At 40.4% G+C, this 19,848-nt stretch overlaps 1 long non-coding RNA gene across 2 annotated transcripts; it reads right to left on the reverse strand.

Moving 5' to 3' along the window:
* Window positions 1-1,303: 1,303 nt before the first annotated feature.
* On the reverse strand, window positions 1,304-19,429 carry LOC138373580 (uncharacterized). 2 transcript variants are annotated; one of them, XR_011231198.1, is made up of 6 exons: window positions 19,415-19,429; window positions 17,342-17,530; window positions 12,017-12,179; window positions 10,357-10,520; window positions 9,011-9,109; window positions 1,304-1,402 (listed from the first exon to the last, which is right to left on the reverse strand). It is a non-coding gene; the product is annotated as an uncharacterized lncRNA (long non-coding RNA). The 2 variants fall into 2 exon arrangements; XR_011231197.1 differs by lacking the exon at window positions 19,415-19,429 and having other exon boundaries at window positions 17,342-17,672.
* Window positions 19,430-19,848: the final 419 nt, after the last annotated feature.

The following is a 19,848-nucleotide window of genomic DNA, read 5'->3' on the forward strand; positions in this document are numbered from 1 at the left end:
CTAGTGGGTACCATATCTGCAAGTTTAGTCCTTTCAGGAATGTATTGAATAGAATGGTATGTTGAAATTGTGAAAATTGTAATGTGGGGCATTAGATCTTAAACAGCATAGTTGAGGGTGTTTTATTAATACTTTTAATGAAATATAAATCTTGTTTAGTTAACATTAAATGTTTGTTAAATGAGCTTTAATCTATAACACTTAAGGGTCATCATGAGTCAAAGTTAATGGCAGGAAAAGTTTTGTTCTAAGAGATGGTATTTTTCCCTTGAAAGTAAAAAAAATAATCAATGTTTAGTTTAGCTTGGTTTTTAAATTTATATAGTTTTCCAGAATGTGGTTTGGAAAGTCCACAAGTCCCTCTGTCAGTTGGAAGAGTTCATCGGTTAAACAGAATCAGGTGAGTTGTAGTGAAGGTTAATGTGAATAGATTTGCATAAGTAAAAAAAATAGTAATAACTTAAACAATATAGCATTGGCTAAAGATAAATGTAATTTGCCATTGAAGTGCAGTTGTGGATAGTTTCTCAAATGACATTTACTGAAACTTGGCAAATTGATGCCATATATATTTATATTGCTAAATTAGATCTTTACTACTGCTACTAGAATGTGTAGGAAAGGTAAATTCCTTAAAGAAATTTGTTCTATTTGAATTTGTGAAGTAAAGCAAGATTGGCTTTAAATTTGATATTAATTTGTTGAAATATTTTTCAGGTGATTATGATGCATGGACTGGCTTGGAGTGAGGCACCTTTACTCTGCAAAAGTGGGTGAGTTTGAATTTGATGTTTTAGCTATATCAATGACCTAATCTTAATTCTTGTATCTAGTCCATTTATAGGTGTGTAACCATGTCCTACTGTTACAACCCACAGGGGATGATGCAGTTTGTACTGATCCTACCCCATTTCATAAAAGGGGACCAGGCAGTCCTGCAGACTTCCCTGGCTTGGCTTTTTCAGAGCTTTGCTCTACTACCCATCTAATAGATGGACTAGATTTGCATAGGTGTAGGGACCCTTAACAATGGTTACATTGTTAATTCTCACAGGGCTTGTTTGCTGAATGGGTGGATGCATCTAAAACTTTAGTGCCTGGCATGCATTGTACAGTGCTTTCAGTAAAGCATATGTACCATGTGTTGATGGCACTAAAGTGGTGGATGTAATGCACCCATTCAGGGAACAAGCTCTGCACTGAAACCAGAGGAAGGGATAGGCCTTGCTGAGCCTATCTTAAAAGATAGGATGTTAGGATTTTTTGTGCTTATTATTAGGCATTGGTGATAATAAAAGTAGTGTCCCTGTTTAATGTTTATTTTTCTTTTACAGGTGATTGTCTCTGGAGTTGTCTTGGCCTTTTGGATCTTCTGTTCATCTAGGAGCACCTGTCCCACAACCTGAAACAGTAATAAATATTAGATGTATTATAAGTACTATATGTAAAACTTATTAAATAAAACAATTTTAATGAAACTACTTTATATACCTTATCCTGAAATTATGCTGGAAATTGTTTACTACTATTGATGCAATGTTTAAACATCTGAAATTTTTTTACTTTGAAAATAAATACTTGGTAAAATTTACACCTATTTGTAACTTGTTACATAGGTGCATGCAAAATGCATTGAGAAGATGTAAAAGTGGACTACCTATTCAATTTACATAAACTAACAAATATTGCAAATTAGTCTGAAATATTAAAGTGGAAGAAACTTTAGTCAATATTTTAGTTTCCATATTTGAAAGTAAATTTAAAGCTATGCAACACCTAAGCTTTGTACAAATTATGATTAACTTAACTAAAGGTCATTTAAATTTACAAAACATTAGAAAAGTGACACTAAGCATCTATACAACATGGTTTTCACAAAGTCTTTGGTAACTTAAATTTAATCAAAGCTCTTAAATGATTTGTCTGCCAAACATCTGATATTCTGAAATTTTACCTAGATTAAAACCATCATTGTTTGAAAGGGCAAAACAGATTACTGTTGGTTAGTTTGACCTAACATCTGCAAGGTCTTGAAGGAATGGAATTTATTTTTGTCAAACTTTTTGCTAAAAACAAACCCTGCCTAATGAACCTGCTCATTTTTTTTTAGAAATGGTAATTGCAACATTACCAAAGGCCATTGTTTTAATAGCCAAAGTACCAAATGAAAGACCAAGAAGCAACAAACAGGTACATGGTAGAAAGGACAAAAGAATGGTTATGAGGACCCTTTCATTTGTTAAAGAAATGACTGGGGAAAAATGCTGTCATACCACAAGGGGTCTTAAGCCTTGTCATACATCACTGACAATCTAAATATTACCAACCACAAAAATTGCTGATAACATGTTATAAAAAAAAATAAAGAATAATATTGAGGCCTTAATGCAGATCTCTAACTCTACAAATAGTAAAAAGACTGGCAATTTCTTAATATAAAACAGACAAAAATCCAAGACCTTGCACGTGAGCCAGAACAATCCATATCACAACTACCACATTAAAATGAAACAACAATGAAGGTAAGGTAATTACCAAAAGAAGGCACCAAACTGGGAAGGCCATGTAGCACCATCAAAGTGCGAAATAATCAGAGGGCGCTAAATATCACCAAGAATGCCAATACGAGAACAAAAACGCATAAGGCGCACGATATCAAAAGTATCCGATTCACCTAGAATTCTATCGAGGGACAAGTGACTGCGAGGGACGGTCGGAAAGCAAGACACACGCTCATCCTGGAAGTCAGGACATTCAACAAGGATATGCACAACTGTAAGAGGGACAACGCAATTCGGACAATAAGGAGCAGGGCGGCGCTCCATTAAGTGACCGTGGGTTAAGCGGGTATGACCAACCCACAGCCGTGCCAAAGCAGTGTCCCACCGCCGGTTACGGTGGTAGGAGGAAGGTCACGGGGACACACTAAGTTTGAGAGTACGCAGCTTGTTACCAACCACAGAGGACCAACAACTCTGCCAACGGGGAAGAATGAATAACAGGATAAAAGTCGGAATAAGGAATACCTTTACGGGAGATGGGACAAGAACGGATAGCTTCCTTAGCGCCAGCATCCGCACGCTCATTGAAACACCAATATGGCTGGGAACCCACCAAAACTCTACTGATTTAAATTTACTAGAAATAAGAAACAGCCAATGTTGAATCTCAATGACCACCGGATGGACAGGATTAAAGGACCCTAGAGCCATGAGGGCACTACGAGAATCAACTACAACCACAAAGGAGGAAAGAGAATGAAAAAGCAAGAGACGAAGAGCATAGAGAATAGCATAAAGTTCTGCCGTAAAGACGCTAGCCTCCGAAGGGAGGCGACACATGTAAGTACGGTCAGGAAAAACAACAGAGTAGCCCACACCATCCGCAGACTTAGACCCATCAGGGAAGATGGAAATAGAGTGGGAGTGCGAAGAAAAGTGCTCAAGGAAGAGGCTTTTCAGAATTGTAGGAGGGGTAAAGGCTTTAGTAATACAAGTCAAGGACGTACAAAACTTGGGAAGGGGGACTCTCCACGGAGGTGATGAAGGAACAATACGAGGAGAAACATTAGAAATATGAACAGAAAGAGAATCCTGTAAGCGAGATAACTGGACAGAAAGTGGGAGACAATGAAGAGGAACAGGAACCACAGGAGGAGGAAAAGTCAATGCACGACAGAGGCGAGAGGAAGGATGTTGGAAGGACCGCGCAAGATAGCGAAGACAGTAGCGATCACGGCAGTCCTGAAGAGAGAGAAAGCCAGTGTCAACATACAAACTAAGGGCGGGAGTCGAACGAAAGCCACCAGAGCCGAGACGCAACCCAGTATGGTGCAAAGCATCAAGACGGCGAAGAGTAGAAGAAGAAGCAGAAGAGTATGCAGGGCAACCATAATTGAGTTTAGACAGGACGAGAGAGGAGTGCAAATAGAGGAGCGTGCGCCTATCCGCTCCCCAAGAAGTATGGGACAAAACCTTAAGGAGGTTAAGGGCCTTAGAGCATTCAACTCGGAGGCAAGAAATATGGGCTGACCAAGACAAACGAGTGTCAAAGACTAACCCCAAAAGCTTCGCGGAATCCCTGTACACAATGAGATGACCATAAAGCAACAACAATGAAATAAAGGTCCTTTCAGTAAGAATCTATCATTCACTGAAAGTTGCTGCAGTTAAAAATACAAGAAAATACAAGTCCCTAGAAATAAACAAGCAACCTTTTTGACTAAGGAAAAGAAGGTAGTTATTCTACTGTATAAATCTAAGTATTCACTTAGATAACTGTATCCAAGCATAGACGTTCCCCCCCCCTCCTTCCCTTTCAGAAAAACATCTACTTTCGAAAAAGTTTAACATTGGCCAACAAAAATGATTCCAGAACTAAATTGCCTAATACCAGGAACAACTGAGAGCCATGACAAACACTGCAACCCTCTCCTACCCCCAAGTCTTATGCTATTTATGATCCAAGGTAATTGGAGATACTATACTCTACTTCCTACAGACGAGTCTAGTGAGAGGGTGATCTCCTGGCGATTAAATTGAAGCACGATACAGGTGTCAACGAACATCAGTCAGCCCACTTGTCAGCACAGTGGATAACTAATGACATCATAATCTGCAGTGTTGTATGCCTCCCTGTGGCCATTTAAATCAATAAAACACAGGGTTGTGGCAATGTTTACAGCATAAGGCAAGGTATAGAGGAATCCTGGAATGCCATGTAATGTGTAGTCCTTGAATGTGCTTTAGGCAACCAAATTGAATAACAACATTTCTGGTGTTCGGCTATATAATCCGAGTTTCTCATTCGGTATAATGTTTTAAACCTAAATAGGAATTCACTTTAAAGGTCAATTTATTTGGAAAGTGCTAACCAGATTCCAAATTACTGAGCTCTGAAAGTACTACAAGGCAAGTTTAACCGAATGAGTGTTTGCCTATCCATACCCCCATGAGGTATGTGACAACACTGAATAAAGAAAGGGTCTTGGAGCATTCACCGTGCAGGTATTTGACATGACCAATATAGCCAAGTGTTAAAGATCATTCTAAGCAGTTCTGCACAATCCATATACTATCAATTAATATAATTGTACAATGGTGCTTGGTGGATGATATTTCCTATTAAAACTCATTGGACAACTGTTTGTATTAGACATTTTAAACCTACAAATGGTACCCCTAGATATCGCACTACAGTATTAATTACAAGATGAACAATGTAAAATCAATACCACAACAGCAAAGGATGACGGCTTTTCAACAACCGACAAACACGCAGGTCTAACACCAGCCATCCCGAGAGAGGACGTCCCAAGCATGTACACCCCACAACTTTACATCACCTTTGCTACCTCACGCGAGCACGCAACAGCATGAGGATGCCATACTCCCAAACAAACTCCATGCACTTTGAGCCTTTAACAACTCAACATTTAAAAAGTGGATTTAAAAAATCAAACACCTGAATTTTTCCCTAATTAAATTTACTAGGGAAATGCACACCAAGCCATGAAACTTACAATGAAGATGAACAAACTACACACAACTGTCACCAAACTTCCACATACCACCCCCCTCTCACTCCTGCCCTCCCTCCTTAGGTGCTCTGATTGGCTGAGCACCTGAGCCACCACCACTCACCTCTTGTTGTGAGAGCCTAAAGCATGTTTGGTTGCACTTTAAAAGTTCCCGAGTGTACTCGCCTAATTGTGAGTACCGCCTGCCCGGTTCACCATTTTGTTTTTCAATCTACCTCAATTTACCCCTTTACAGTCAAATATTATGCAAAATTCTGTTTAAGACTTGTCCCTTCTTAACTTAAATAACTGCTTTGGCCATCTGCAATCTTTCTAGGTGGGTAAAAATGACTCTTGAGGCCAGAAAGGACTTATCAGACGGCGATCATAACAATACGGTACACACACAAAATCACAACCTGATATACACCAAGCAGAAAAGCCACTGGAGCTGTGAGGCGACGTAAACCCTTGCCCAAGGCACTGGCAGCTGCATACTCTACCACAGTATATTACTGACTTTGTAAAAGTCTTACAACCGGATTTCCCCATAAATCACAGCAAGTTTTGAGGCCCCTCCTTGAGTCAACGTCTTACGTAAGACCTACAAGCACTCGGGTGAAGGCTGAAGCAGTTCAACACCATACGCCCCAACTTCAAATACACAGTTGAGAGGCGGGACCAAAACGTGATTTTCTGTGTGTGCTTGAAGTTGGGGCATACGGTCTTGCTTCACCCTTCACCGGCGTACTTCAGGGGTTTTATTTAATACTTGGACTGGCTTCAGTAGGGCCTCCAGACTTTCTGTGGCTTCACAAGTGTCACGTGAATCCCCTGCATAGCACTGGAACTGCCTTTTCCCTTCACCTTCAATGCCTCTGCACTGGAAGTATACATCTACACCAGCCCAGAAGAGTCATCAGTCCTGCCACCTCTCCATACCCCCCAGGGCCTGGCACGGCCTGGTACGACTCAGATGCAAGCCGGGCGCCACTGCTAACTGGCAGTTTGTCCCCACAAACAAGCAGTTAGCCGCCTTCAACTGACAGTGGTACAGCTCAACACAAAGGCACCGCCAGCCACAACGAGCAGTTTGCTAGTTGACCAGATGTCCACCTCGTGTTGACACTGGATGAGTCATCACCGCCGGACTATATAAAGAGCGCTGCCTCCCTGGAGAGGCAATCTCTCCCTTAGTGCTCTAGGATCACCTTGGTGTCTCTAACCCGTCGTCCACTTCCAGCCAACGTCATGTGACTGATGCCATGGTGGTATGGTAGCTGTCTTCAGAACACCAGTATATCTTCATACTTTTATTCATTGCTTATAGTTTATTTTTTGCATTTAAGGTCATACTAACTTGTTCACCTTTGCATTACATGATAGTCAAGTATTGTCATGTCTTATTTTTGTTCATTACTATTTCAGTAAATTGTTTAATTATTTATTTGATAATTTTCATTCGTTTCCACCTGCAACTTACACACTGCAAGGCCAATAGCAGCATTTCTTTCATTTATGTGAGGGAGAGCCATACCATCTTGGTTCAGTATAGCTGTGATACCATAACCCGTCACACAAGATATCCAGTTGTAAGACTTTTACCATCAGTGGTGGTAGAGTATGCAACTGGCAATGCCTTTGTTACAGGTTCGCTTCATCTCACAGCCCCAGTGGATTTTCTCACACATTTGAATACATGAAACAACTTTATTTGATACATTCCAAACCAAAGTACTGTACAGTACAGTAATTATCAAACCATCAAATGTGTGGGATAATCATAGTGCGCTAAATATCACTAACGTCGCCAATACAAGAACAAAAACGCATACGGCGAACAATATCAAAGGTATTGAATTTACCAAGAATTTTATCGAGGGACAATTGACAGTGAGGGATGGTCGGGAAGCAAGACACGTAAGTCCTGGAAGTCAGGACATGTAGAGACAACGGTTTGGACAATAAGAAGCAGGGCAGCGCTCCATTAAGTGCCCGTGAGTTAAACGTGTATGACCAATATACAACCTCGCCAGAGCCGTTTCCCACCACCGGTTACGGTGGAAGGAGGAAGGCCACGGGAACACACTACTCTTAAGAGCACGCAATTTGTTACCAGTAACAGAAGACCAACAACCCTGACAACGGGCAAGAATGGGGAAATGAATAACTGGGTAAAAGTCATAATAAGGAATACCTTTACGGGAGATGGGACAGGTGCGGATAGCTTCCTTAGCGGCAGTGTCCGCACGCTCATTTAAGAACACACCAATATGGGTGGGAATCCAGCGAAATTCCACTGTCTTAAATCTACTGGAGATAAGAAACAGCCAATGTTGAATTTCAACTACCAAAGGATGGACTGGATTAAAGGATTCTTGAGCCATGAGGGCACTGCAAGTGTCAACTACAAACACAGAGGAGGATTGACAGCGAGAAAAGAGCATAGAGAATAGCATAAAGTTCTGCCATGAAGATGCTAGTCTCCGGAGGCAGGAGACACAAAGGTGCAGTCAGGAAAAACAACAGAGTAGCCTACACCGTCTGCAGACTTAAGACCCATTGGTGAAGATGGAAATAGAGTGGAAGTGTGAAGAAAAGTGTTCAAGGAAAAGGTGATTTAGAACTGTAGGAGGGGTAAAAGTTTTAGTCATGTGGGTCAAGGCTTACAGAATTTAGGAACGGGGACCCCTCCATAGGGGCAAAGACGGAATGACACGAGGGGAAATATTGGTAACACAAACTGAAAGAGCATTTTGTAAGAGACAATTGTACAGAAAGAGATAGGTGGTGAAGGGGAACAGGAACCACAGGATGGGTAAAGGTCAAGGCATGACATAAGCAAGAGTGAGGGTGCTGTAAGGACCGTGCAAGGTGGAGAAGACAGTAGCGATCCTGTAGAAACAGGACGCCAGTTTCAACATACAGGCTTAGGGTAGGTGTCGAAGGAAAGGTACCAGAGCTGAGCCGTAACCCAGTATGATGCAGTGTGTCCAGATGGTGAAGGGTAGAAGGAGAAGCAGACGAGTAAACAGGGCCATAATCGAGTTTAGACAGAACGAGAGAGGAATGTAAAGAGAGGAGCAGTGTCGATTAGCTCCCCAAGAAGTATGGGACATGACCTAAAGTTAGCTAAGGGCCTTAGAGCATTCAACTCGGACGTAAAAAATATGGGGCGACAAAGACAAACGAGTGTCAAAGATTAGCCCTAAAAGCTTTAGCAGATTCTTTGTACAAAAGGGGATGACCCCTGTTACCTAACAGTAAATAGGTATCTGGGAGTTAGCTGTTACAGGCTGCTTCCTAGGGGGGTGTGTGTGTGTGGGAGAAAAAAAAATTTAGTAGTTAACCACTGAACTGCTCTGTCTCCAAATAACACCCTGGTGCACAAGAAATAAATTCTTTCCAAAATTTTTTTTTCTCTTCTTATATTGTTAAAATGCAGAGTCTGATCACGGGGAAACTAAACAAAAAATATTGTATGTGACTTACTTTAGCTGCGATGGAGCTGGGAAGTTGAGCAAATTATGGGCGCTGAGCGTTGGAGCGATGGGGGTCTGTCGGCCCCACCACCCCGTGCGATGGCAGTTGCTGCGAATAAAATGTTGCGCAATTATTTTGAAGTTTCTCATTCATTTCTTCTTTTTTTTTTGCTGTAATATTATTTAAAAGTGTGTAATTTGTGGAATTTATATAATTCAAAGTATAGAACATCGCTATGCTCAAAATTATGAGCCTCATATATGCAACATATTCTACAATCAAACAGTGTTTTTGCTGTTATTACACTATATACACACATTGTATATACCCATCTACGTATGTATTCACCATAACGATCCACTATCTTGGTATGGTGAGCCCAAAAAACATGAGTGAGCTGCCACACCCTGCCAGTCCTCCCTCCCTCCTCCAACACATTACTCGCCAACATTCCTCCTCCCAAAATACTGTTATTGTGTTTATTACACTATTTACACACGTTATGTATAAGTATGTACATGTTTTATTCATGTACATACATACATACTTGCCATCTCCTCACCTCTCTCTCTTGCCTACTTAATGCTCTTGCTTCCCTCATCTCATCACAATCGACTTTATAATGGTCCAGGACGGATCGAAATGTCGTCGTCTATTCAATTTCCAGTTTGTGGTTTGGTCAACAATGAAATCTTCATGCAAGATCTTATAAAGAAAACCCCTAGAACGAGTTTTGCAGATACGAAAAAGTTTAAGGTGAGTAGGGGATGGTTTGAGAAATTTTGAAAAAAGACGTGGTATTCATAGTGTTGTGAGGCATGGTGAGGGTGCCAGCTCAGACAAAGTAGGGGCTGAAAGATTTGTTCGTGATTTTAAAGATTTTGTAGATACTGTATTGATGGATATATTCCACAACAAGTGTTTAATTGTGAGGAGACATGGCTATTCTGGAAAAAATTGCCGAAGAGGACATACATTACCCAAGAGGAGACGTCACTGCCCGGACACAAGCTAACTTGGGCTAACTTGTGTCAGGATAGGCTAACTCTTGTGCTGTGTGGCGATTTGAAAATTAAACCCTTGCTCGTGTATCATTCCGAAAATCCAAGAGTTTTAAAAAATATATAACGTGCAGAAAAACTGTGATGTAGAGTGGTTTGCCCTGCCATCAAAAAATATCTGCAAGAGAAAAGTTTGACACTAAAGGGCCTGCTTCTCGACAATGCTCCTGCTCATCCTCCAGACTTGGAGGATGCATTGGTGGGGCCACTTTTTTTTTTTTAGGGATATTCCTGCATGGGCCCTAAGTTTCTGGCTAATGAACCAATGACATGAAGGAGGAGTTTTCAACCTACCTTGTGTTAGGTGTGCAGGGGTCAATAGGCTGAACATAATGTCAGGAGTAAAGGGGGGCGTTTGCCTCTTCGAACACAATTGCGACCATCTTCATCTCTTCGAACTATCCTAAATGCTCTCTTCACCTGTCTGACCAAATTGGGTGTCCAGACCACCTTTGAATCTGAAATTGTAAAATTAATAGTGATTTCAGAATATTCAGTCCATTTATACTAACAAAATTATATACAGTATACTGTAATTGAAATTTTACAGAATGATAAAGGCAATTTAGTAACTTTGTTAAAATGCACATGGGGGAAATACATGAAAATAGGTTAATATGGTTTGTAAAGTTGATGGGAAATGTTTATTACTTTTATGATTTAAAAGATGTATAGCCCTGATACTCCATCCTGGGTGCATTCCACCAGGTAATGACCACAGCAAAAGTTTTCCAGAAGGCTCTATTGTCACACAAACTTTTCACATTTTCAAACTTGATTCATCTTTTTCCCCCTCGTTCCAGGGGTTTTCTTTAAAAGGTCTTCATGCAAATGCCTTGGTTTCTCACAAATGATGGCCTCTGAAATGCTATCACCTGCTAACTCTTTGTTGTGTATCCAAATTAATAAAAACTTTTCAACATCCTCAAGTGTTTGTGTTCTTTGTTTCGGGATTGTTGATATGCCTTTTGCCACTTTAACGCTCATAATGTCCTTTTTCTTAGCAAGTACAGTGCATATTGTTGACATAGATTTGTTGTACTGCCTAGCTAGTTCAACAACCTGTGCACCATTTTGACGTTTATGAATGCTCTCTTGTTTTTCCTCTATGGTCATTCTCACAATGTGTTTTCTTGGCTTGAACCTTACCACTGGCTTTCTTGGGACTCATGGCAAGATATATAATAACAAATTTTATGTTCAAATAGCCAAAAATCCCAAAACAAATGTAATGCTTTATAAAGAATTCAGGCGCGATAGTTACTAGGCAGGAGACACTGGTAAACTGAGGTGCGATCACCATGCCACCACGCGCTAGGTCAGCCCATACGCATATCAACAAACTCATTTCCCGAGGCAAAGTTTGTAACCCGATGCAAATTTTTCGAAGAAATTAGGCTCGTAACCCGAAAAGTTCATAAATATTCATTCGTAAGCCGAGGTGACACTATATATAAGTAAAAAATTAAAATTTTGTAGATACACTGTGCTGTATTGATGGATACATTCCACAACAAGTGTTTAATTGTGAGGAGACATAGCTATTCTGGAAAAAATTGCCGAAGAGGACATACATTACCCAAGAGGAGACGTCACTGCCCGGACACAAGCTAACTTGGGCTAACTTGTGTCAGGATAGGCTAACTCTTCTGCTGTGTGGCGATTTGAAAATTAAACCCTTGCTCGTGTATCATTCCGAAAATCCAAGAGTTTTAAAAAATATATAACGTGCACAAAAACTGTGATGTGGAGTGGTTTGCCCTGCCATCAAAAAATATCTGCAAGAGAAAAGTTTGACACTAAAGTGCCTGCTTCTCGACAATGCTCCTGCTCATCCTTTAGACTTGGAGGATGCATTGTTGGGGCCACTTTTTTTTTTTTAGGGATATTCCTACATGAGCCCTGAGTTTCTGGCTAATGTACCAATGACATGAAGGAGGAGTTTTCAACCTACCTTGTGTTAGGTGTGCAGAGGTCAATGGTTGAACATAATGTCAGGAGCAAAGGGGGGCGTTTGCCTCTTCGAACACAATTGTGACCATCTTCATCTCTTCGAACTATCCTAAATGCTCTCTTCACCTGTCTGACCAAATTGGGTGTCCAGACCACCTTTGATTCTGAAATTGTAAAATTAATAGCAATTTCAGAATATTCAGTCCATTTATACTAACAAAATTATACATACAGTACTGTAATTGAAATTTTACAGAATGATAAAGGCAATTTAGTAACTTTGTTAAAATGCACATGGGGGAAATACATGAAAATAGGTTAATATTGTTTGTAAGGTTGATGGGAAATGTTTATTACTTTTATGATTTAAAAGATGTATAGCCCTAATACTCCATCCTGGGTGCATTCCACCAGGTAATGACCACAGCAAAAGTTTTCCACGAGGCTCTATTGTCACACAAACTTTTCACATTTTCAAACTTGATTCATCTTTCCCCCCCCCCCCCTCGTTCCAGGGGTTTTCTTTAAAAGGTCTTCATGCAAATGCCTTGGTTTCTCACAAATGATGGCCTCTGAAATGCTATCACCTGCTAACTCCTTGTTGTGTATCCAAATTAATAAAAACTTTTAACATCCTCAAGTGTTTGTGTTCTTTGTTTCGGGATTGTTGATATGCCTTTTGCCACTTTAATGCTCATAATGTCCATTTTCTTAGCAAGTACAGTGCATATTGTTGACATAGATTTGTTGTACTGCCTAGCTAGTTCAACAACCTGTGCACCATTTTGATGTTTATGAATGCTCTCTTGTTTTTCCTCTATGGTCATTCTCACATGTGTTTTCTTGGCTTGAACCTTACCACTGGCTTTCTTGGGACTCATGGCAAGATATATCATAACAAATTTTATGTTCAAATAGCGAAAAAACCCAAAACAAATGTAATGCTTTACAAAGAATTCAGGCGCGATACTTACTAGGCAGGAGACACTGGTAAACTGAGGCGCGATCACCATGCCACCACGCGCTAGGTCAGCCCATACGTATATCAACAAACTCCTTTCCCGAGGCAAAGTTTGTAACCCGATTCAAATTTTTCAAAGAAATTAGGCTCGTAACCCGAAAAGTTCATAAATATTCATTCGTAAGCCGAGGTGTCACTATATATAACTAAAAAATTAAACTCAAGATTACTTTCAACCCCCACCCCTTTTGCTCTACTCCATCGCCACCTACCTTCACCCCCCTCTATGATGTACTCTTCCATAGACCCCCCTTTGCCCCCCTCCTCCCCTCTACTCCTCCATCATCACCTACCTTCACACCCCCTCCCTTCTCCTCCTCCATCGTCACCTTCCTTTCACCCTCCTCTATGATGTACTCTTCCATAGACACCTACGTTCACTGCATATAATGCTCCCCTCTACTCCTCCATCGTCACCTACTTTCACCCCCCCCCCCTCCGCTCTACTCCTCCAGGGTCGCAGACAATTTCACGAGCGTGAGAACTACGAGTTCTCTAACCACTCTCACACTCCTACTCTCTCACCAGTGAGGGGGAGGGAAGGAGGGAGGAAATGAAGGAAGAAAGGTGGGGAGAGAGAATAGGCAGGGGGGAGGAGGGCCTAGATACATTTCTTCCATATAGATAGGTAGACTGAGGGAGAGCTGCTTGCCAAGAGCCCTATCAGACAGGCTTCCTATTCCTCAACCCTCCCTAATATGCCACATCCTGGTCAGGACAACTTGCTCGATTGTTATTCTTGGTGTGACTCGAGAACTGACCTTGAGGCGGGGCATGGGCATGGATTATCTCCCTGGGGCACGCACCTCCCTGCCCCAGCTCTCTCTCTCTCTCTCACATAATCTATCAAGGGTCTAACATGAGGTCATTGTGCCTACCAGAAGTGTATATGTCCAAGGCTGGCCACCTGTCTGGACCATTCAAATGTATAAACATGTAATTAGCACTTGGAAAACTATCTCTAGTATCCTAGGAACTAAACAACACTCACATAACCAAATAAAACTCTACAAGGATGCGGATATACCGTCAACTGATTTAGAAATGGCAAATGAATTTAATACTGTAGTTTCTTTTCATCGGTTGGTGCTAATCTTGCCAGTAAAATCCCACAGACTCAGACACATATTAACACATATCTCTCAAGCAGCTATCCAAACTCTCTTCTCCTTTCACCAATCAGCCCGGCAGATGTTGTGTCCATCACACACTCTCTAAAAACCAAGGCAGGGAACACCAGTGAAATTCCGTCCATTGTGTACAAGAGAGCCTCCCATGCCCTTGCCCCACCCATAGCACTACTGTTCAACAAATCTATAGAGTGTCACACCTTCCCTGATATCCTCAAAAAAGCAAGAGTAACGCCAGTCCATAAAGGAGGCAATCCGGCGGACTTAAACAATTATAGACCAATATCAAATCTACCCATTCTATCAAAAATATTTGAAAAAATTATTTACAAACAGCTCTATTCCTACCTCGTAAAATTCGACATACTCAGCCCCTGCCAGTTTGGCTTCCGGTCCCAAAAGAGCACCAACGATGCAATCATTAGTCTCCTTGACGTTATCTACTCAGCCCTTGACAAAAATGAGTTTCCGATTGGACTCTTCATTGACCTAAGAAAAGCCTTTGATACTCGTAATCACAACTACCTCTTTCTTAAACTCCAGCATTATGGAATCCGAGGCCTTGCCCTTGACTACATCCGATCCTATCTTAGTGACAGACACCAATATGTAACCATCAATGATACAACTTCTTCCACTCTACCAATTACCGTTGGAGTGCCACAGGGCAGCATCTTAGGACCTCTTCTATTTCTTATATATATAAACGATCTGCCTAATGTCTCTAATATTCTCAAACCTATATTGTTTGCTGACGATACTACCCTTATCTATTCAAACCTCAACCCACATACACTAAATAATGTTGTGAATAATGAATTAAAAAAAGTCCACTTATGGATGTCAACGAACAAACTAACATTAAACATCGAAAAGACTTACTACATCTTATTTGGAAGCAAATCATCAAATGCAATTCAGCTACAGATAGACAACATTAGCATCAGTAATAAAAATGATGGCAAGTGTCTTGGCCTATTCCTAGACAAGAGACTCAACTTCAGCACCCACATTCAACACATAACTAAGAAAGTCTCTAAGACAGTTGGTATACTCTCCAAAATCAGATATTATGTTCCTAACTCTGCTCTCCTCTCACTATATTATGCACTAATCTACCCCTATCTTAATTATGGTATCTGTGCATGGGGGTCTACCACTGCAAACCACCTTAAGCCCATCATCACACAGCAAAAATCTGCTATCAGAATAATAACTAACTCTGCTTTCAGACAACACTCAGCTTCCTTGTTTAAATCCCTAAACTTGCTAAATATTAACTCCCTCCACACATTCTCTTGTGTCAACTACATTTACAAAACCCTGTTCTTAAATGCAAACCATGCTCTGAAACTCTCCCTGGACAGATGTAATAGGACCCATTATCACCACACCAGAAATAAATATCTCTTTGATATCCCCAGGGTCAAACTTAATCTGTGTAAACACTCTATGCAAATTAAGGGACCTAGTCTATGGAACTCACTCCCTAGTGAATTGAAAAACTGTAAAACTTTTGCCTTATTTAAAAGCAAAACCAAAAAGTACCTAACTTCATCTTCTTAGTTTCCTACACTGAGCTTTAAATTTGCTCTGTACCTAGTGTTACCCAATCTCCTAATTTTTATGTAATATCAAACAACCTTATCATTGTGTTCATTGCTGTCTTCTTTTATGTGCTAGCCATATGCTGTATTGTGACTACCAATTTTTGTCAACTACCATTCAAGCTGTCATTGCAATCAATCTTATATTGTTTCTGCTGTATTGTGCCTACCAATTTTTGTCAACTACCATTCAAGCTGTCATTGCAATCAATCTTAGCTACCTATGTGCTTTAATATACTGTACCTACAATTTTCTCTCATCTTCTTTTTTTCATTTCATGCAACTGTTATCAATTTTTTGTCTATAAATTTTGCAAGTATTTACCTCCTTAAAATTTTCTTAGATTAAGGACCTGCCCGAAACGCTGCACGTGCTAGTGGCTTTACAAGACTGTAATTACCATATTTGTATCCTCACATTCCTTATGTACATTCTTGTATATGCATAAATAAATAAAATAAATAAATAAATAGTCTATTAAAATTATATATAATGCTACAATTATAAATTAATTTGTTCATGGTCATTCGTTTATCAGTATTTTAATATGAAGTATATATACGCATGTATGTATACGTTGACGTACACATATATGATTATGTGTATGGAATGATTATGATTATGTATAATCATATATGATTATATCTAATGGAATGCATTAGTAAGTGATGTGGTGGAGGCTGACTCCATACACAGGTTCAAGTGTAGATATGATAGAGCCCAATAGGCTCAGGAACCTGTACACCTGTTGATTGACGGTTGAGAGGTGGAACTAAAGAGCCAGAGCTCAACCCCAGCAAGCACAATTAGGCGAGTATATGAACGAATGCACATGTACACTTTCAAATGAATTAAGATACCTTGATACACAATGACTTAGTTTAAATAGTTTAAACACATTATGGTACTGATTTTGACATGCTGATGTCTGGAAGGGAGAGGGGGTGTGGGGGGTTATTGTCTGAGGTGGAGGACCAGAGGAGGGGGTCAGTGGAAGGATGGTGGCTGGAGGGATGCCATTGTTCTAATGGTTATGAAAACAATTATTGATGGCAGGAATTCAGTGGGTGTGTACTTCACCCGCACCATCACCATACTGTGCCCTGCTACACCACCCCCCCCACCACTCCACCCATGCTGTGCGGGGCGTATTACACATTATGGGATAACGGACAGTCTGTCCATTCCTGTCTGCTCGTTATGCTGCCCTTCCTTTTGAAAATTGTCTGCTTTATCGACTTCCTTCAAGACCACACGTTAGCCTCTTATCACGCCCTCTTACCACTCTCGGGGAGCCGGCTCTTCTATACAATAGTTACCACTCAGTCCCCAAGGTGAAAGAGTGTCCGGGCATATGACTTGTTACGTGTACTTATTTGCGATTCGTTTGGGTTGTCACGTGTGGTGATTAGTGTTGGGTAAGGCTAGGCCAGGTCAAGTCAGACTAGGCCAGGTCAGACTAGGCTAGGTAAGGCTAGGCCAGGTCAGGTCTGGTCAGGTCTGGCTAGGCCAGGTCAGGCCAGGCCAGGCTAGGCAGGGTGAGAGAAGTAAAGCGGCAGGTACTTACGTTTCCGAGAAAGTAGAGGCGGTAGTATATTGTTGATTTAGATTCGACGACATCCTGAAGCTAGTAGGTGGCGGCCTCATCGCTCTCGAACTTCTTGTTGTTGTAGGGGATACGAGGCACACCCAATATCCCCCTTACATTGATCACATCGCACACTAATATTTTTACTATTTCGGACACCAGATTTGTCTGTTTCTTATATGTATAATTGTTCAATATTAAAACCACAATAGAATGCTCTAAGTACTTTCGTATATTAATACATCTTCAGAAGGAATGGTTCGCTCTGAACATGTATTAATATAAGAAAGTACTAAAGGAAATTCCTGTTTCAATTCTTCCACCGTGGTCTGACACTCTTATTATATATTGTATATACTGAATTATATATACTATGCTTATATAATATATACTGAAATAGTGTTACATTTAACGTATGAAACAAAGTATATATCTGTATTTTTAATAAAATATAAAACATTGATATTTATCAACGTATCTCTGTGAATTACATAATTTATCAGTATTGTACAGCCTGTGATCTCCACCTGGCTGGCCACTGATACCTAAGTAGCTTTCATGTGTCCGGACACCGGCGATAGGATTGTATTATTTAACTTTAAAGAGAGAGATATTTCTTGAAATGTTGTCACATTAACGTCTACATCTTCCTTCCTTCTGACATATAGATTTTAAGGTTAATTAGCATATATGGAAATAAATTACACAATTTATAGGCTGGTGTGAAGGGCTTCACACTCTTAGAGCAAGCCATCAAGAAACTGTACAGTATCAAATGCATATATCTTCGCTTTCACTTCAGTTATATTTGTGACAAGTATTTAAAGTGTAGCTTATATTTCTGCCTATCTGTTGACATAGAAAACTTTCGTTTGGGCATTCTTGGGAATGCTGCGGTTTTCGAGTTTGACGAGCGATGAAAACTGCCACTTTTATACAACTACAAATATCTTCGGTTTTACTTAAAATATTTGTCTGGTAGAGGTTTTACATATAGATCGCGTTTCTGTCTTTCTTCTGACTAATAAATAATTTTGGTTTAATCAGTTATCAAGATGTTTTCAACAATATTCTTTCAGCGTTCGTCTTTTCCAACTTGGGCGACCCTTTTGGAAGCGCGATACTTGGGTTAACCCATCCTATAGTTGGGTCTGTTTCCAACTGGGGTTCGAATATCGGTAAGGAGAGCGTCGGCCATGAAGGGTCCGTCTAATTACCACAAGCTACCACAAGCTTCACAAAGCTTCCTGGCAATACGTTAGTAATGAATAAATATGATAGGTTAGGCTGACCTAACCTAACCTAAACTAACCTAACCCTACCTAATCTAACCTAACCTAACTTAACCAAACCAAACCAAACCTAACCTAACCTAACCTAACCGACGTTTGTATCGTCGACTTGATTTGGCGTCACCAGCTCTATATTTTCGTCTAATTTCTTTATAAAAAGATACTTTTTCAGATTAAAATTATGTTTTTTCGTGTTGTACATTCAGTACCAACATTATAATGAGTAAATATATCATATATATGCATTACTAACGTATTGCCAGGAAGCTTTGTGAAGCTTGTGTAGCTTGTGGTAGCTTGTGGTAATTAGACGGACCGGCCATGAAGCCTTGTTTAAAGTATGAATATTTTTCCTCTCTAATAAGGTATAATCTCTGTGATGGATTCACAAAAACTATTTTATATCTGCCTTTCTGATAACATATACAAATATAATCTTTATTTGTGAATATTTGTTAATTAAGCAATATATCAGAGGGCGTGTAGGGTTCGGTGTTCAATGAACGAAAAGGACTGGATCACTGTGTGCAGGAGGCTGATATGGCAGCAAACACTCTCCAGGCGACCATATATCTTGGATAAGTCGCTCCACACAATTGTCGCTTGGACCGTCGACTTCCTATGGCGTCACCTCTCTCATATTTACGTCTCATTTCGTTATGAAATTAGATTATTTCAGAGTAAAAATAGGTTTGATCATGTTCTACGTGTAGCACCAACATTATAGTAAGTAAATATACCATATTTCCTCATTACTTACGTAATGCTAGGACGATTTGTGTAGTTTTGGGCCGATTTGGGCTGATTTGGGTAATTCTATGGACCGCATCTGTGGTGAGGCAGTTATACATGCAGCTCATGCATTGCAAGGCGGCAGTGGAAAATCTATTTCCACCGCCCAATAAATATATTTCAGCACCCCAGGTTAAGAAACCCTGTTTGGCCATAAGTGTACCCAGATGAGGGATGCAGCAGGCTCTTATGGTGGACTTAATAGCTTTATTTTCCTCTCTCCTCCCACCTACTGTTTCCTGCAACCCCCCCCCCCCCCCCCTTCCCCAGTAGGACACAGGGTGGGGGACACATATTCTGTGCCCCTTCCCCCTCCACAATTTTAAAATTTTCACTATATATCTTTATTAAAACTTGAAAACCCCCAATTTTCTAAATTGCTTATGATATGTAATTGAAGTC

This window comes from Procambarus clarkii, chromosome 42 (genome assembly GCF_040958095.1).
Source record: "Procambarus clarkii isolate CNS0578487 chromosome 42, FALCON_Pclarkii_2.0, whole genome shotgun sequence".
Lineage (NCBI taxonomy): Eukaryota > Metazoa > Arthropoda > Malacostraca > Decapoda > Cambaridae > Procambarus > Procambarus clarkii.